General features: G+C 36.2%; 2 non-coding genes across 2 annotated transcripts; both read right to left on the minus strand.

Annotated features, from left to right (window-relative positions):
* Positions 1 to 6,520: 6,520 nt before the first annotated feature.
* trnap-agg (transfer RNA proline (anticodon AGG)) lies at positions 6,521 to 6,592 on the minus strand. Its single transcript has one exon. It is a non-coding gene; the product is annotated as a tRNA-Pro (tRNA).
* Positions 6,593 to 17,894: 11,302 nt separating this feature from the next.
* On the minus strand, positions 17,895 to 17,966 carry trnap-ugg (transfer RNA proline (anticodon UGG)). The gene has a single exon. It is a non-coding gene; the product is annotated as a tRNA-Pro (tRNA).
* Positions 17,967 to 18,981: the final 1,015 nt, after the last annotated feature.

The following is an 18,981-nucleotide window of genomic DNA, read 5'->3' on the forward strand; positions in this document are numbered from 1 at the left end:
AACTTTCCTGTACTCATGACAGCATCAGAAGAAAAGAAAGAAGAATAAATGCAGATTTACAGACAAGTTTCCAGTTTTCAGTGTTTCTGACACAGAAGGTGCTTTTGCTTGTCAAAGAAATGACATTAGATGAGTATTTATTCTTATGACAGTTTAGTGTTAAGTGGACAGTTGTGTTGTTTAATCAGAATGGTATCTCTGAAATTATCTTAGGCACTAAGAGTAACCAGGGCAGGGGTTAGGATATTATATCAGCAGTATGTATGATAGAAGAACAAGTATACTCTATGTCACAAAGGTTTTACTGTGAAAAGTAGCTTCCATCATCTCAGAGAATGTGAGCAGGTTGTGTGGTGCCCTAGTTCTAGACCCACAATAAGATAAGTGACTGCGCCATCTAGTGTTCACTGAAGAGAAAAACCTTAACACACTAATAAATAAAGCCCTGCAAAAAGGTCATACAGCCACACATATATTGGATTTTTAATTTTTATTAGACCTTATATTTAAATTGTATTTACGGTTTGGGGTGTCATCCATTTCTCTCTTAAATACTGCTGGGTTTGTCACTGTATCTTTGTTTTTTTATATTTTCTTTACATTACTTAATACAAAGCAGAAAAAATTAATAATATGGAAACAGATGTTGAACACGGTTGTAAAACTCAACAACTAAACTAAATTGGCCACTGAGAAATGCTTTATATTCACATGATATACTTTCTGTCCTATCAGGGGATTAAACACACACAATTGCCTTTAGATAAATTTACTTAGATGCTTGATTATGAATCTCAACATAATATTTTAAACCAACATACTTTTATGAAATGATTCTTAGTCTTTTCTTCAAATGTTCTCACACTGAATACAAAAACAAACCAATGCAGTAATGAATGATCCAGTTCTAGTCAACTGTAGTGTTTATAAAATCTGATGACACTGATAATGCATGATGACAGGATAATGCTAGGTGAAGTGCAGGCCAGTTGGTGGGTGCATGTGTAAAAGTTTAGGATTTAAAATAAACAAACAAAAAAATCTAAATAAACACCATATAAAATAAATAACAAAACTTTACATCAGACGCACTTCAGCAGTTCATTATTTTCTGTGATTTTGTGCACCATAGTTTATTAGCGTTTTTTATACCATGAATGGTCTTAGCTGAATAGAAATATTCTTTCTGTACTCTAATATGTTCATTTTATGAAGCTCCACCCCACAGCATCACATGACAGTGTTACCAATGTTGCTTTAATGTTGATTAATGTTTGCAATCAGGCGGCTCAGTGGTTAGCATGTTCGCCACACACCTCCACGCGTCCATCTCCATGTGTCCTGGGTTCGAGTCTTGCTCCTGCTCACTGCGTGTGTGTAGAGTTTGCACGTTGCTTGGTGGGTTTCCTGCGGGTGCTACAGTTTCCTCCCAAAGACATGCTTCTAGGCTGATTGGAGTTCTGTAGTGTGTAAATGAGTGTGTGTGTGCACCCTGCGATAAATTGGCACTCTGTCCAGGGTGTATCCTGCCTTGATACCTGAGATAGGCACAGGCTCCCTTTGACCTGAGAATAGATCAGATAAGTGGTACAGAAATAAAATGTTAAAAAGTAATCAGTGGTGTCTGCATCTACATCTGGAATATTCCAATCCAAAATAGTTTCTAAAGTATCTAAACCAGTGGTGGGCCATCAGTGCCAGCAAGGCCTTCTCTGCTGGCCTAAACAGCAGTGATCTGAATCACTGATTTGCAATTTAATATATTTTTCAATGCGTGTGTATTAAATTATTCCCAATAGTCTATTCTCTACATTTCCTAGCTTTGCTCTTGGTTGCGCTGCTTCCAGTAATGATAAGAATATTTATCTAATCATATTTCAGCCAGTGGCTGACATCATGTGTTGCCAGAGTGAAAGAAATCTGTCTTAAGGCCTTCAGAATGAATAGTGCAGGCGCCCGTAGCTTATTATAAGTGGCAATTAAAATTGTTACATTAACCAATCAGATTTCGAGTTGGCGTCATTGGCGCCATCTAGCAGCCATACGATTACGTCAGCAATTTCCCGTCCTTTGATTGGACAACTGGAGTAGTCAGAGGCAGAGAACCACACAAACTAAATAAAATTATTTTAACTCACAATGACTGACAGAGGAGAAGAAATCGATTTGGTGGCAGACATCCTTACACATGCATTTTCAAGGCAGACTGTAATAAAATTGACTATTCCTTGTGAGGTGTGAAATACTCTAGCCTAATTTCTATTTTACTTTGCTATTAAACGGTTGAGGACACCAGTGAAGACCGCAGGACGCGGTAACCATAGTAACCAGTGATTTCCGGATTGGACCTAAGATTTCCAGCCCAGCTACAGCTTAAAACCCGTCCATTTAAAAATGAAATAAAATAAAATAGCAGCCCCAAATGCATACTGTGATAACTAATACATTAACAAACAGAAAACCCAAAACAAATGGGTAAGTGCAAAGGGCACTATTTACACACACACACACACACACACACTGACAGACCCGCAGCACAGGCGATCTCACCCAGTGTCCAGCTCTTCAAGTCCTGCAGAAATCCGCTGAAGTTTTGATAATTTTATGATCATTCCTAAATATCATACAACATTACATTAGTAATATTGACTGTCAGATACTGAGTCAGGAAGTGGTTATGCCCAAGGCATAAGCGAACTAAGCGGCTGCTTAGGGCCCCGTAGCCACCAGGGGGCCCCCAAGAGTACATGAAATGACATCGTCTTTTTTTTGATATCTGTCAATGGACAATGGTTATTATACAAAATGACAATAATTAGTTATAATTAGTCATATTGGTGGTACAGAGGGGCCCCCGAAATAAAATGTTAGGATATTGTTTGTACAATTAAAGCCAAACATAATGACTGCTTCACTCATAAGAAAGTGTCTGTTTCCTTACTGACAATGTTATCATCTTCATCCTACGGACCGATTTTATCAGATTAACATCATCACCTTCATCTACAACTTTATGAGGGAAAAGTGGCTTTATTGAATCTGCCATGGAGAAGAAAATGTAATGTATTTAAATTATTCTATTATTGTATTTATTCAATTTTATACAAATTTACTAACAATTAAAATGAGTAAATATTTTAGTTTTTATATTTTATAAGTAGTGTCTTGACTTGTGGCATTTATTTGTTTGTTGTGATAAAGCATGTTTATTAGAGTTCATATTATTCTGCAAAGAAGTATTTATAACAGAGTCTACATCTTTGGAGGATGTGAGCAGAGTCCTAGCACCTGACCCACAATAAGATAACTCACTACACCATCTTGTGGAGAAATAAGAAAGACTTGGTTATTAAGGTAATTGAAAGTAATTTATTTATTAATGACATTAATAAATAAACTTCTGAACTATAATTAATATTATATAATGTATATATTTAGCATTTTTTGCATTTCTTTGTATAGACTTCCCAAACAGAGTTCCATAGAGTTCCTGGACTAAATCGCTGTTCCAGTTCACTTCAAATATTTTTCCATCTGATTTTATTCAGTAGTTTTATTCACTGGTGTTAATTACAATCATACAGGACTCACAAACAGAATATTGTCTATAGAGAAAAAGAGCTGCAGAGGAACAGAAACTTTTCCTCCAACAATTTTCTTCATCTATTGATCAAGAGGAGAATAAACTGTGCACCTGAGCCTTTCCTCACTAATGTTCAAGAACATGTCTGTTATAAACAATCAGCTAAAAGAACATTCTCACTCTAACTACATTTCACTGGCAATCAGAAACTGATATGTATTTATTTTATAGTTATGTTTGGTTACTTAAAGATGATTGTGATTACATTAAACAGTGTATTCTGGGTGGATGAATTGTTGTCAACAGCCTTTAATATAAATACACCAATTTATTTGAATTTATTGACAACAATTTATTATTAAGCAACTTAATTAAAATACTTGTTCCTTTGGTTTGTAACTTGCGAACTAAAGGACTTAGCAATATCAGCAATAGTGAAGAAAACCAAGTGGGCATAATAACATTGTTATCCTGAGTGTTTAGTTAGTTTGTGTTTATCTTTTGAAATAAACATCATATTTATTCATATTCATGACAACTCTGCTTTACCTCACACAGCAACTCTTTCTCATCTACTAGACAATTAGCAAATCTTAGTATGCTAAAACTACAGTAAAACCAAGCCCCAGATCCATAAGCTGCAGCTGCAACCTAATGAATGGTCATTCAATCAGAGTTTATTTTTAGTACTTTATCCTGGTCACACTTCCACAACTGTCTATATACATTATATATACACACCTTCATTCATTCATTCATGCTTTGTCCTGGGCAGGTGAATCTGGAGCTTCTCCCAGCAACACTAGGGATGATGCAGGAATACACCCTGGATGATACAGCAGTCTAATGCAGGACAAAATGCACAGACACATTCACACACTCATTCAGACTTAGGGGAAATTTAGTGTCAGCAGTCCACCTTAAGTTGGAACGTTTACATCACAGTACAAATAAGAAAACAGAGGACAAGCTCAAAAGGCTAGAGTCATCATCCCTCCATCAAATAATTATGTTTAAGATTATAGACATTTCCCTTATGTGCAATCAAATATTGTCACTAATTTTTTATTTATTTTTTTTTTTATCTGTATGATCAAACTCACATCTGTTCAAATGAACATGCAGAATAAACATTTAATAAATGAATGTAGATGTAGATTTTTTTATTTATAGTTGTGTTAATCCCTCATTTTCTTTTCAGGCTATTAGCTCCAGCTGCAAATGTTTTCACAAATGTTGTTTGTATCTGTGGTTAACTGATAAGTTGGTAAAGTGAGTCTCTTTCATCTTCTGTGGTTTTAGAATCTTAATATACCATGTTGATGTTTTTGTAAAGACTTTCAGTGACTCTGTATCACTGTGCTGCTACTCTAAGAGCACAATGATAGAGTGCAGAATCTGAGAGCTTTAGACCTCTGATAGTAAGTTCAGTAGAGTCTCTGCTTGTTTTCGACTCTAGTCGATGATCATCAGGAGTGCTCCCAGCACCTGCATTTGACCTTGCGCCTTTATACAGTAAAAACTGTGGTGCGCTGTTAGGATATTGTTTGTACCAGTAAAGCAAAATGTATTCACTGCTTGCCTCATATGAACATTTCAGAATAACAGTCTCTGCTTCTTTCCTGACAATGTTTGCATCTGTTGGCTCAATTTTATCTGCAAAGCTACCTGGTGTGACAAAAATATAAAGAAACATGTCAGTGAAGTATTTTTTGTAATTCCAATATTGACTTAAGGAATCAAGAAATTACTAGATTAATACAAACATGCTTATTAATTAATGCAATTATTTAACTGATTAAATATCATTGTAATAATTAATAACTGATTGAAAATTACCTGTAACTAGAGTGAGAATCAGTGGTATGTATCTCACTATGTACAGTAAGTTGTATAGTTGATCCATTTCTGAACACAGCTCTGTGAGGATTCTGTATAATAGTGCTGTATGTGCTGAACTTTACACGTCTCTAGAAGGCCACACCCAGGAAGTGATGCAGTTGTAGTGTAGAGTCATTACTATGGCTGTGTTGTATTTTAAGATTCATCATCTATACCATACTATAAGCCTTTATCTGTTTGTGTGTTTTTTTAATTATTTGTACATTTATAAATAATTATGATAATTTCCTATGATAAAAATCATAGGAAACTGGATCCATGAGTAAACTGGATCCAATCTCTCATAAGTAAATTTGCTGTGTCTGTTCCCAAAAGTTAATTAAATTCAGTTCACTTCATTTTCATTCATATCACTTTTAACAATAGACACTGTCTCAATGCAGCTTTACAGAAATACAGAAATTCAGAATAGAAATTACAAAGTTGAAAATTAACTTTACCCCTAATGAGCAACTCTGAGGCAACAGCGGCAAGAAAAAACTCTGTGAGACGATATGAGGAAGACTCAAATGTGAACCCATCCTCATCTGGGTGATACCAGAGAGTGTGATTATGAATTAATTACCTTCTAATTGTATATTATCAAACATTAAAAGCAGCAGAGGAGATGATCAGATCCACTTGTTTAGTTTTATCATCAACTTTAGCAGACAGACGTGGTGGCATAGGGATTTACCTTTTACCCTCCTTTCTGAAAAGATCAATGATAACTTACCTAATGAAAGCCACAGACACATGAATATAACAGTGAACATGATGAATGGTGTTAGTAAAATGACAATATTCTGAGGTCTTTCTGTACTCTATTATATTAATATTTCAGAGGTTCATGTCTCCACAAAGTGTGACATTCTCCATCCCGCTCCCTGTATTCCAGAGATAGGCTCCAGGTTGGAGCTTTAATTTTCAGAGGTAATTACAGTGGGATTTGAACCTTCTTGGACCTCTGGAGAAACAAACTTCCAAGCGAGAACCAAGCCGGCAGTGCAAGTTTCCATTAGTTTTATCCCAACCACTCTATTCCATTTAAAATCAGGGCTCGTCCGGGATTTGAACCCGGGACCTCTCGCACCCTAAGCGAGAATCATACCCCTAGACCAACGAGCCAGGTCATCCCTGTTACCTTGATGTGCGCCAATGAAGGTTCACTGTACTCTGTAACTGTATGACCTTGCTCATATGGACTGGGGTCCGAGTAAAAGGAACTCGGTTACACAAAGTCAAGTTAACAATAAAGCGAGGCTCCTGTGGGATTCAAACCTTTTTGGAATCCAGACGCTAAGTGTGAACCAAGTAAGCAGCTCTTGCCATTGGGCCAAATTATGTCATTTACAGGGTTGTTACTGTAGTCTTAGATTTCGGTTCTTGGTGAACAGGAATGAAACCCGATGTGGTCTTTAGCTGTTGTAGCTCATCTACCTCAAGAATTGATTATGGAGCACTATTTCAGTAGAGCTTATTTATTTCCTGATTGTGTGATGGAAACTGTGTTTTTATTTTCCACAGTTCTTATTCTTAGTTATACATACTTTCAGGTATCCTGTAATTCTCAAAAATATATTAAAGATCCTGCAAAGACACACATGATGAACACATTAAATAGCATGCTCAGTAAAATAAACAAACAAACAAACATAAAATAAAAATAAATCAGATCAGCTGCTTGTCAAAAGAGTTGTACAATATGCACATTTTTATTCCTAGAACAGAATCAAATTCCAGCATGTGATCTTTACACTGTCATTAAGTAAATAAACCATCAAACCTGCCACTATTGTTTATGAGAACTGCACTTAATACTGCAGAGGGAGTGAACATGTGGCTTCTTCAAACACACACCTAACTTTTCTATCTGTATTTGGATTCATTTTGAATGTTTTGTCTATTCACTTCAAATAAAGTATTCATATATGGTTATATACATACATTTCTATTGGATCAATAATCAGAATGCTGATGTTATGCATAGCTTCCAGTCTTTTCTTCTTATTGTGATTCTTTAACACTTTCATGTTTGAGGTCTCTGTAGGTTTTTGGACAGTGAAGTTGACTTTCCTGTCACTGTGGGCTGCAAGGCGCAGTAGTACAGTGCAGAGTCTGATACTGAAGCACGCGAGATCTCCAAATCCACACGCTTCAGACTCTTATGAACTTTAGCAGACAAATGAGGATGAGGAGTATCACCTGTCTGATTCCCTCCCGATTCCGTCAACAGAACGAGGAATTCTGGTGCTGCATTGGAATATTGTCGATACCACTGTAGATTGTTTATAGAAACAGTGTATTTATAATCACAGGAGAGTGTAACTGCTTGCTCCTCTTTACCATAGACAGCAGAAGATGTTGGAGTAATGCTGTCCTGTGTGCTCTCACCTGAAGAGGACATTTATTTCAGAATATTATAATTCTATATTATACAGTATACATACAGTACATGCTTACAATCTAAAACACTCACACATGGAAACATTTCTTTACTAGTTAAAAAACATTTAAACATGATATATGGGGATATATAAAATATAAGCTTACCTATGAACATGGTAAAAAACAGAAACATACAGAAAACCATCATGTTTTAATTTCCTCAATTCTTCTGAAAGTTTCCTTTTTATGTTATTGTAAATGTCAAGTTTCCTTCTACTCTGTCTTCAGTGAAGCATCTAAGCATTTCTTGTGTACAAAGCCTCAACTGTAGCGTCCCTCTGTTTTAACCAATCAGAGTGCAGGATGTGCCACATTATGTAAAATACACACACATGTTCTAAAAGAATATAATGGTTAAAAGATTTGTATATTTACGTACTACACTTCCTATTTCTATAAAGTAAACATTTTCTAATCTACAAAATATATTGTTGCAATTACAACACTGTAAGGCTTTCTATACTTTCTATACATTAGAATTGATTATATCACATTAATAATTACTAATGAAGTGTTACTGTATTGTTACTTAATTACACTTGCATATACTTGGCTTGAAGTAATGCATTACTTCAATAATCTTTTTTTAATCAAACAATTCTTATTGTGAAATTAAATTCTTCAGCACATTTATAGTACACCCTTAGAGTCTAAACAAAACACCACAGGCACTGCAGTGACTGATACAATTTTAAAAATCTCCCATAAAATTATAATAATATAAAACCCCTAATACAATTTATAAGCATCTTGTATTAAGCTCAATGCTCTTTTAAGTATCTGTGGTAATTCAAGTGTTTCCCTTAATATCAGTGCTGGATCAAGTGCTATTTTATAAGCTGCCAAATAATGAAGAGTGAAGTCTTTAGTTCACTAGTGTTACATTAAAACCCAGCAATTTAAACTATTTAAAGACATTGATATTTAACTTTGTTTTACATTTTTATTGCATCAGGAGAATAACAGCATGAACCTTAGCAGAAATAATTATTTTTGTTTAAAGATTAACATTTATTTTTAAAAGATTTCTTCTCTGATTGTTCAACCAATAAGTATTAACAACATATGTAAGAGGATCATTGTTGATATTTAAAGGAAATAAACAGCGAAGTTTGAGAATTAAGAAGGAAACCTGTATTTGAATGAAACAGATAAACATCTCCCCCTGCTGAGAAAAAAATCAAGCTTGACTTTTGTACAGTCTGTTTGAGTTTTGTGTCTCTGTGGGCTGCATGGCTGTAACAAACCTCCAGACACCGGGTGAGTAGGATCCATGTGCAGTTTATTAATATAATGCAAAACGACAGGCAAGGTAAATGTAATCAGGGACCGGCAGAAAGGTCAGAGAACCATAAAGGCGAACCACGATGCAAACTAATCCGAAAAACACTAGACTGACTCAGAAAACCGATGAAACAAAATGAGATCAAAACCACAATAGCAATCAGACAGAGAAACACGAGAAACAGCTTGGTACAGAGCTAGTCACAATACTCTGTAATGTGCATCCAAGACTGTCTCCATGATCAGACCAGGAGAGGAGCAGAGATTCATCACTGAGGCTCACAAGTGATAGATTTGTGTCTGAATGAACATACTGTCTCCTAATAATACATGTGTCAAAAATCTAATGTGATTTATAAATATACTCTTTATAAATCACATTAGAGACAGAATTTCTTCAAACATGGCATGTAAATTCAAAATCATCAGTAGATAATAGATTTCCATATAACAAAACTGTGTGAAGGTTTTTGTACAGTGCAGCTGGATTTCCTGTCACTGTGGGCCTCAGAGCACAGTAGTATAGAGCAGAGTCTGATACAGCAGCAGAGGAGATGATCAGATCCACTTGTTCATCTTTAACGTTAGCAGTCATTCTTGGGTCAGTGTTGGAAATTAGATTTCCTTTTTGGTCAACATTAAGAAGGAACTCAGGTTTAGATTTTGGATATTGTCTGTACCAGTACAGGTAGTCTGATGGACCACTTTTTTTATATGTGCAGGACAGAGTAACATTGTCACCTTCATCTACAGCTTTATGAGGGAGAAGTGGCTTTATTGAATCTGCCATGGAGTCACCTGTCATAGAGAAGAGAACATAATGTTTTTAACCTTTAAATAATCAACAGGAAATACTTAAATCAGACACACACTCTACATTTTCACACTGCATCACCACACAGACTAATATTTAATATAATATAGTTAATATTTCTGTAATAACAAAAAGTCAATGTTAACTCACCTAGTGAAAGCCACAGATACATGAATATAACAGTGAACATGATGACTGGTCTTAGCTCAGTGAAAATAGTGGAGATCTTTCTGTAATCTAATATGTTAACACCATAAAGCTTCAAAATTGCTCCACCCCACAGCATCACATGACAGTGTCACCAATGTTGTTGTCAGATTGTTGATTCTTACTGAAACATCCTGGCTTTACATTCAGCCTCATATGGGAAACCTGTCCAGAGCACATTTAAGTAAACACATACTGAAAGCAGGAAATTAATGTATTCCCTTAATGCTCAACTCTAACAGTTAAATCTTAAAAAATAAAACTTTCCTGTACTTATGATATCAAGAGAAGAAGAGAAAGAAGAGTAAAGGCAGATTTACAGATAAGATTCCAGTTTTCAGTGTTTCTCACACAGCAGGTACTTTTGTTGATTTTTGTATGATTGAAGAATGTCACAAAGGTTTTACTGTGAAAAGTAGCTTTCATCGTCTCAAATAATGTGAGCAGGTTGTGTGGTGCTCTAGTTGTTGAGGCACAATAAGATAAGTGACTGCGCCATCTTGTGTTCACTGAAGAGAAAAAACATAACACACTAATAAATAAATAAAACCCTGCAAACAGGTCATATAGTCACACACGTATGCTCTGGATTAATATTTTTATATTTGACCTTAGACTTAAATTGTATTCACAACACACAGAATTCCCTTTAGATAAATTTTCTTATGCTTGATCATGAATCACAACATTATATTTTAAACTAACATTCTTTTATGAAACATTTCTCTTCTTCACACTTTCTCACACTGAACACTGCAAAAGAGCAGAAGACAACAATGCACTAAAGAATAAGACGGTTCTAGTTACTTGTTTAAAAATACAAGGAATTGGTTTACTGATTAGTTTGACTATTATATATGTGAAGTTACTACACTTAGACAATAAAATACCCTTCATCTGCAGTGTAATTACTCCAGACAGAACAGAGAGGATCATGAGTCCACTGGCATTGTGGAATTCTGCTATGAGGATTGACCTGAGCCTTGTCTTTAGTGCACTTGTTATCAGTCAGTATGGAATTGTACCATGAGGGTAGAAATCTTTCTTTATTATAACAATGACACAACACCACACTACAAGAAAACACTTTAAGCAGAAGGATTTTAACAGTGTGATAGCACAGTGACACAGCAGGTAGTGTTGCTGCATCACAGCTTCAGGATCCCCAGTTTGATGATGTGTTCAGGTCACTGTCAGTTTGTGTGCAGTTTTGCATCACCTCCAAAAAACATGACAATCACCAGAAGAGAGAAAGAGAGAATCCCCCAAAAGGACATGGAACTTTCTCTAAAGCATTGGTAAAGCTGCTTCAATATAACAAAACTGTGTGAAAGTTTGCTTGTTCCTACATTTTCCATTTCTTGATCATTCTGTAAAATTCTATTTAAGATATGATGTTTAATGCCTTAATGCTCAGTCCTAACAAACACACAAGGTTACAGGTTGTTAATTAGAAAAAAAATAAAGTGCTCCTGTACTCAAGATAGCATCAGAAGTGAAAGAACAATAAAGGCAGAGTTTCAGATGAGTTCAGTGTTTCTGACACAGCAGGTGCTTTTGTTTGTGACAGAAATGACATTAGATAAGTATTTATTTTTATTACAGTTTAGTCTTAAGTGGTCAGATGTGTAGAATTGTGTAGAATGAAAGGGTCAGTGATTAATTCTTGTAGTTTGTGCTCTGCCTCAGATAGCAAGATTTCCAAGTCTGTAAGCAGCTTTACTGTTTTTACCGCCATGTTTGTCTCTTTATTCAACTTTTACACTGTAGGCAAACAGCCTCTGCAAGATTATATAAAAGATAAAAACATTTACACATTGTTTTGGTGATATATGTTCATGGTCCTGTCCTACATCCTGTCCTACATCCTGTCCTACATCCTGTCCTATCAGGGGAGTAAACACACAATTACACAATTACCTTAAATTTACTTAAATACTTGATTATTAATCACAAGATAATATTTGAAACCGAAAAACCTTCATGAAATTATTTATTTATCTTGCCCAAACTGAACACTGTGCAACACAATAGAAAAAAGCACTGTAATAATGAATGAGTTCTAGTCAACCTTGAATGAGGAACCTGTCCTAAGCACATAGTAAACAAATACTGACAGCATATCATTTTTATTAATGAAAACAATCAATCTATTCTATAAACATTAAATAATAATTAAATGTTATGTTTTTGTAAATTTAATATATATACATTGGGGCATTGTTTATGAGTTCACAGTGTAGTATTGATTCACCCCTAATTATTAACAGTAGTACAGATTTATTATCAAATATAATTAGGCTCATTTGTGTCTTGGGGCCAGAAACAAAAATCTCACTTAGAAGTTTCCTAAACAGACTTGCTTTCTTTTACAGGTTCCACAGATGCAGGGTCTCAGAGGGTAACAGACATATTCCCAAAACCCACAGCAATTAAGTGCTGAGGTATTCAATCAATGTCAAAAACACACTGGGAAATCAAACTAGTGGACATTCTTATTATTCAAGACTCAAGACCAAAGTAAACCTGCACAGAAACATATGTTGAACACGTCAGATCTCAAGCACAATAAACACAGAAATAACTGTTCATCAAATGGAATGGTGTAACATTTTTGGGTATTTCAGGCGTGTGAACTTTACACTGTCATTTACTAAGCTAGCTAAAGTTATTATTATCTAGGCTGATTGGAGTCTCTAAATTGCCCGTTGTGTGCGTGCCCTGCGATTGGCTGGCACTCCATCCAGGGTGTATCCTGCCTTGATTCCTGAGTTAGGTACAGGCTCCCTGTGACCTGAGGATAGATTGGATAAGTGGTACAGACAATGAAAATAATGAAAACGTTTTCCTATTTGATTCATTTGTTAATTACATTACTCTTTTTTTCTACACAGAGCACATCAATACAAATGACTAGGTCTGAAATGCACGGCCTATACTGGTATATTGTATATTGTAAAATTCTGCTGTGATGATTGAACCAAGCTTTTACTTTTTATTTCCAGGTTATCAAGGAATATGGAATAGTATCATCAGTGTATAAAGATGTATACCTGACTATCTGAGTAAAGTGTCTGGAAGAGGCTCGGAGGCAACATCCACAAAGTTGTATATATTTTCTGGTAAGGATCCTCAATGGTGGATAGATAGACCCTAATCATCTTTCTAGTGGTTTTCATTATCTTCCATAGAGTCTTCTGCTCTGACACGGAGTGCAGTTTAATATTAAACAGCTGAATAGTTTCACATGATGCTATCAATATTTCCCTGAATGTAATGATGAGGATGATAGAGAGGGGTCTGCTCTCCTATCTCTACATGAAATTGAGACACTTCTGGGATTTTCTGGCTCAGATAAGATCCTATGTGATGCACCATAAAAACTGTCATCACTGTGATGCCAACAGTCATGTATTTTTTTAACCTGTGGATTGTTGCTTTTACATGGCTTTAAGCCTCTTCTTCTTCTTTCTGCATGTAGACTCATCAGAGCATCTAAAGAAATCCACAAGAAGATTGAATACCAAAATAAGGAAAAGCTACTTTTAAAAGTTATATTAATAATCCCTCTCTAAACCAAATATTATACCATTAATGAATGCAAAATATTTAACTAATTTTTACTTTTCAGGCACTGATGAACTGTCAGACAAAGACATCAGATAGTATTGCTGCCTCACAGTTCCATGGTCCCCAGTTCGAGATTGAGCTCAGGTTTCCCTCATTTCCAGTGTTGCCAAGAAAAGCTATAGATCTCTGAACAGGATAAAGTGGTTAATGAAGCTTAAAAAACAATTAGCTATCTCCTAATAATCCAACATTTGTCAAACTATAATATATTTATGAACCCTTTATAAATTGCAAGAGAGACAGAATTCGCCAAAAATAGCATGTAAATAGCAGCTCAACATCATCAGCAGAACTGCTTTCAATATAACAAAACTGTGTGAAAGTTTTTGTACAGTGCAGCTGGATTTCCTGTCACTGTGGGCGCCAGAGCACAGTAGTATAGAGCAGAGTCTGATACAGCAGCAGAGGAGATGATCAGATCCACTTGTTTAGTTTTATCATCAACTTTAGCAGACATTCTTGGGTCAGTGTTGGAAATTAGATCTCCTTTTTGGTCAACAATAAGAAGGAACTCAGGTTTAGATTTTGGATATTGCTTGTACCAGTGCAGGTTGTTTCCTGTAAAGCTTGGTTTGTATTTGCAGGACAGAGTAACATCATCACCTTCATCTACAGCTTTATGATGGAAATCTGACTCTATTGAATCTGCCATGGAGTCACCTGTCATAGAGAAGAGAACATAATGTTCTTAAACTTTTAATAATCAACAGGAAATACTTAAGTCAGACCCACACTCTGCATTTTCACACTGCATCACCACACAGACTAATATTTAATATAATATAGTTAATATTTCTGCAATAACAAAAAGTCAATGTTAACTCACCTAGTGAAAGCCACAGATACATGAATATAACAGTGAACATGATGACTGGTCTTAGCTCAGTGAAAATAGTGGAGATCTTTCTGTAATCTAATATGTTAACACCATAAAGCTTCAAAATTGCTCCACCCCACAGCATCACATGACAGTGTCACCAATGTTGTTGTCAGATTGTTGATTCTTACTGAAACATCCTGGCTTTACATTCAGCCTCATATGGGGAACCTGTCCAGAGGACATTTAAGTAAACACATACTGAAAGCAGGAAATTAATGTATTTATGTTATTTTACATATGTTAGTGATATCTCTAAATTAGAGAAAGTTTGTGTAAACACCAGCAGGCAGATTAATGTTAGAATCACTAAGTGGAAGAGAATATGATTTATTTAAGAATGAGGAAGAAATTAGTAGTTTCCCTTGGTAATAAAGATTGAATTAATCCCTTATTTCTCAGCTCTAACAGTTAAATCTGAAAAATAAAACTTTCCTGTACTCACAATAGCATCAGAAGAAGAGAAAGAAGAATAAAGGCACATTCACATATAAGTTTCTAGTTTTTAATGTTTCTGACACAGCAGGTGCCAAAGAAATGACATTAGATGAGAATTTATTCTTATGACAGTTTAGTGTTAAGTGGACAGTTGTGTTGTTTAATCAGAATGGTATCTCTGAAATTAGCTTAGGCACTAAGAGTAACCAGGGCAGGGGTTAGGATATTATATCAGCAGTATGTATGATAGAAGAACAAGTATACTCTATGTCTCAGAGAATGTGAGCAGGTTGTGTGGTGCTCTGGTTCTTGACCAACATTAAGATAAGTGACTGCGCCATCTTGTGTTCACTGAAGAGAAAAACCTTAACACCAAAAAAAATTGTTTATTAACTTACCAAATTTATATATGTGCAGAAATATAATTGAAAAAAATAATTGTTTCTCTTTCTCTCTCTCTCTCTCTCTCTCTCTCTTTCACACACACACACACACACACACACACACAGCCATTTGCTCACCCAATCTACTTAGACTAGCTTTATTTAGATATTACTTCAAACTTGTTGCAAAATATACACTAATAATATTAAAAATTAGATGATTGTTCAGTAAGTGCCAATTTACAGTATCTCACAAAAGTGAGTACACCCCTCACATTTTTGTAAATATATGGCAACCTGTAGCTCTGGTGAATTCCATGCCCAAGAGGGTTAAGGCAGTGCTGGTAAATAATGGTGGCCACACAAAATATTGACACTTTGGGCTCAATTTGGTCATTTCCACTTAGGGGTGTATTCACTTTTGTTGCCAACGGTTTAGACATTAATGGCTGTGTGTTGAGTTATTTTGAGGGGACAGCAAATTTACACTGTTATACAGGCTGTACACTCACTACCTTACATTGGAGCAGAGTGTCGTTTCTTCAGTGTTGTCACATGAAAAGATATAATAAAATATTTACAAAACTGTGAGGGGTGTACTCACTTTTGTGAGATACTGTATGTCCATGTGTCCATACAGCCCTAAAACATCAGGCATGTGTGGCTTGGGGTGCAGTCAGAATTCTAATTCATCCAAAAGTGTTCAGCGGGTTTGAGATCAGGGCTGTGTGCAGGTAACTCATTTTATTCCACACCAAACTTGTAATAAACATCTTCATTGAGCTGGAACATGTTTTTGTAAGAATATAAAGACATCCTACAATTGTGCAGCAGTTTGGAGAATGCCCACATACTGGTGTGATGGTTAGGTGTCCACAAATATAGCCATATTGTACATATTCAGGACTTTGTTAGAATTAGTATTGTTGTAATAATGTTGTAATAATTGGCTGTGCATGTCAATAAAGAAACATATGTAAAAATAGAATTAATTTACTGAACCCTTCTCAATATCTCAGTACCTCAGGTTATGGACTCTCCTTTCATACATATGCATACTTGTACCCTTTTTTAAAGGGCTACTGCAATATAAGCAGAACATTCATAAAGCTGCAACAAAATGTTCCCAGTTATATATTTGCTTGAAATCTAATTTGTGCAAAGCCAATATTAAGTTATAACTTGTACTCAGTTCAAAGACAGATTAAAGTGCACAGTGGAATTGCACATTTTATTAGGTAGAATGTGTGTGTGTGTGCAGTGATTGTTTGCAGTCCGAATGGCCCAGTGGAAGAAGCTGTTTGTAAGTCTGGTGGTGTGAGACTTTGTTGACCTGAAGCGCCCCCCAGATGGCAACAGGTCAAACAAGTGATGAGCAGGATGTGAGGAGTCTCCTGTGATGGCCTTGATTTTGCTGAAGCAGCGGGACCTGGACATGTCATCCAGGGAGGGCAGAGTTCAGCCGATGATTTTTTGAGCTGTTTTTCACCCTCTGCACAGTTTGTCTGTCCTCATCTGTGTAGCCTGTGTACCACACACCCAGACAGTATGTCAGTGTGCTCTCCACAGAGGTCTATAAGTACTGAGCCCTTGGGTAGCGTGGCCGAGTGGTCTAAGGCGCTGGATTTAGGCTCCAGTCTCTTTGGAGGCGTGGGTTCAAATTCGCTGCCAGCTGAGCCTTTTCAAGGCAGTGGTTGTGGGCTCTGGCACCACAAAGGCTTTACAGGGGTTGTGGCTCCTGTGCTTTCTGCAAATGTGCTTAAGAGTTGCCGTTAGCTGGCTGCCTGGCTGCAAAAAAAAAAAAAAAACGAGCTCACATGGTACTGGAGCCCCCAGACCCAGGTGCTGAAATAGCTCCCCGGTTTTGGCAACTGGTGTCAATGCCGGCTGCTCCGTTTCACACCTTGCTTTTTCAAACAGCAAATAGTTTTGAGTTATATAACTCATATTCTATTTATTCTTAACATCACACAGGCTAATTAATCATTAATTTATTATCTCCTTTCTGAAAAGATCAATGTTAACTTACCTAATGAAAGCCACAGACACATGAATATAACAGTGAACATGATGAATGGTGTTAGTAAAATGACAATAGTCTGAGGTCTTTCTGTACTCTATTATATTAATATTTCAGAAGTTCATGTCTCCACAAAGTGTGACATTCTCCATCCCACTCCCTGTATTCCAGAGTTAGGCTCCAGGTTGGAGCTTTAATTTTCAGAGGTAATTACAGTGGGATTTGAACCTTCTTGGACCTCTGGAGAAACAAGCTTCCAAGCGAGAACCAAGCAGGCAGTGCAAGTTTCCATTAGATTTGTCCCAACCACTCTATTCCATGTAGAACCGGGGCTCGTCGGGGATTTGAACCCAGGACCTCTCGCACCCAAAGCGAGAATCATACCCCTAGACCAACGAGCCAGGTTGTCCCTGTTCAGCTTGATGTGCGCCAATGGAGGTTCACTGTACTCTGTAACTGTATGACCTTCCTGTTCATATGGACTGGGGTCCGAGTAAAAGGAACTCGGTTACACAAAGTCAAGTTAACAATAAAGCGAGGCTCCTGTGGGATTCGAACCTTTTTGGAATCCAGACGCTAAGTGTGAACCAAGTAAGCAGCTCTTGCCATTGGGTCAAATATGTCATTAATCTCGGTGGACATGAAGATCAAAATCAATTCTTGTAGAACAAGCTTGCTTTAGTGTCAGGTGGAGGTTTCAGTATAGGTCAAGTTTACAGGATTGTAGCTTCTTTGCTGGAAACTGTACTGTTGCTCCAGTATAGCTTGGTGAATATTATGAGGCTTCAAGTAGTTTCTGTGATATTTGCAGTAAGTTTACAAATGATTCCAGTTGGTAATAAAATTGAATTAGCTGGTTGCTAAAGAAACTCAGGTGGCTGGTGGGGTATGGTTTGGTAAGAGTTCTTATTCTTAGTTATACATACTTTCAGGTATCCTGTAATTCTCAAAAATATATTAAACACCCTGCAAAGACACACATGATGAACACATTAAATCTCATTCTCAGTAAAACAAACAAACAAACAAACAAACAAATAAATAAAAATAAATCAGATCAGCTGCTTGTCAAAAGAGTTGTACAATATCCACATTTTTATTCCTAGAACATAATCAAATTCCAGCATGTGATCTTTACACTGTCATTAAGTAAATAAACCATCAAACCTGCCACTATTGTTTATGAGAACTGCACTTAATACTGCAGAGGGAGTGAACATGTGGCTTCTTCAAACACACACCTAACTTTTCTATCTGTATTTGGATTCACTTAGAATGTTTTGTCTATTCAATTCAAATAAAGTATTCATATATGGTTATATACATACATTTCTATTGGATCAATAATCAGAATGCTGATGTTATGCATAGCTTCCAGTCTTTTCTTCTTATTGTGATTCTTTAACACTTTCATGT

Source organism: Hemibagrus wyckioides, unplaced genomic scaffold (genome assembly GCF_019097595.1).
Source record: "Hemibagrus wyckioides isolate EC202008001 unplaced genomic scaffold, SWU_Hwy_1.0 Contig30, whole genome shotgun sequence".
Taxonomy (NCBI): Eukaryota; Metazoa; Chordata; class Actinopteri; order Siluriformes; family Bagridae; genus Hemibagrus; species Hemibagrus wyckioides.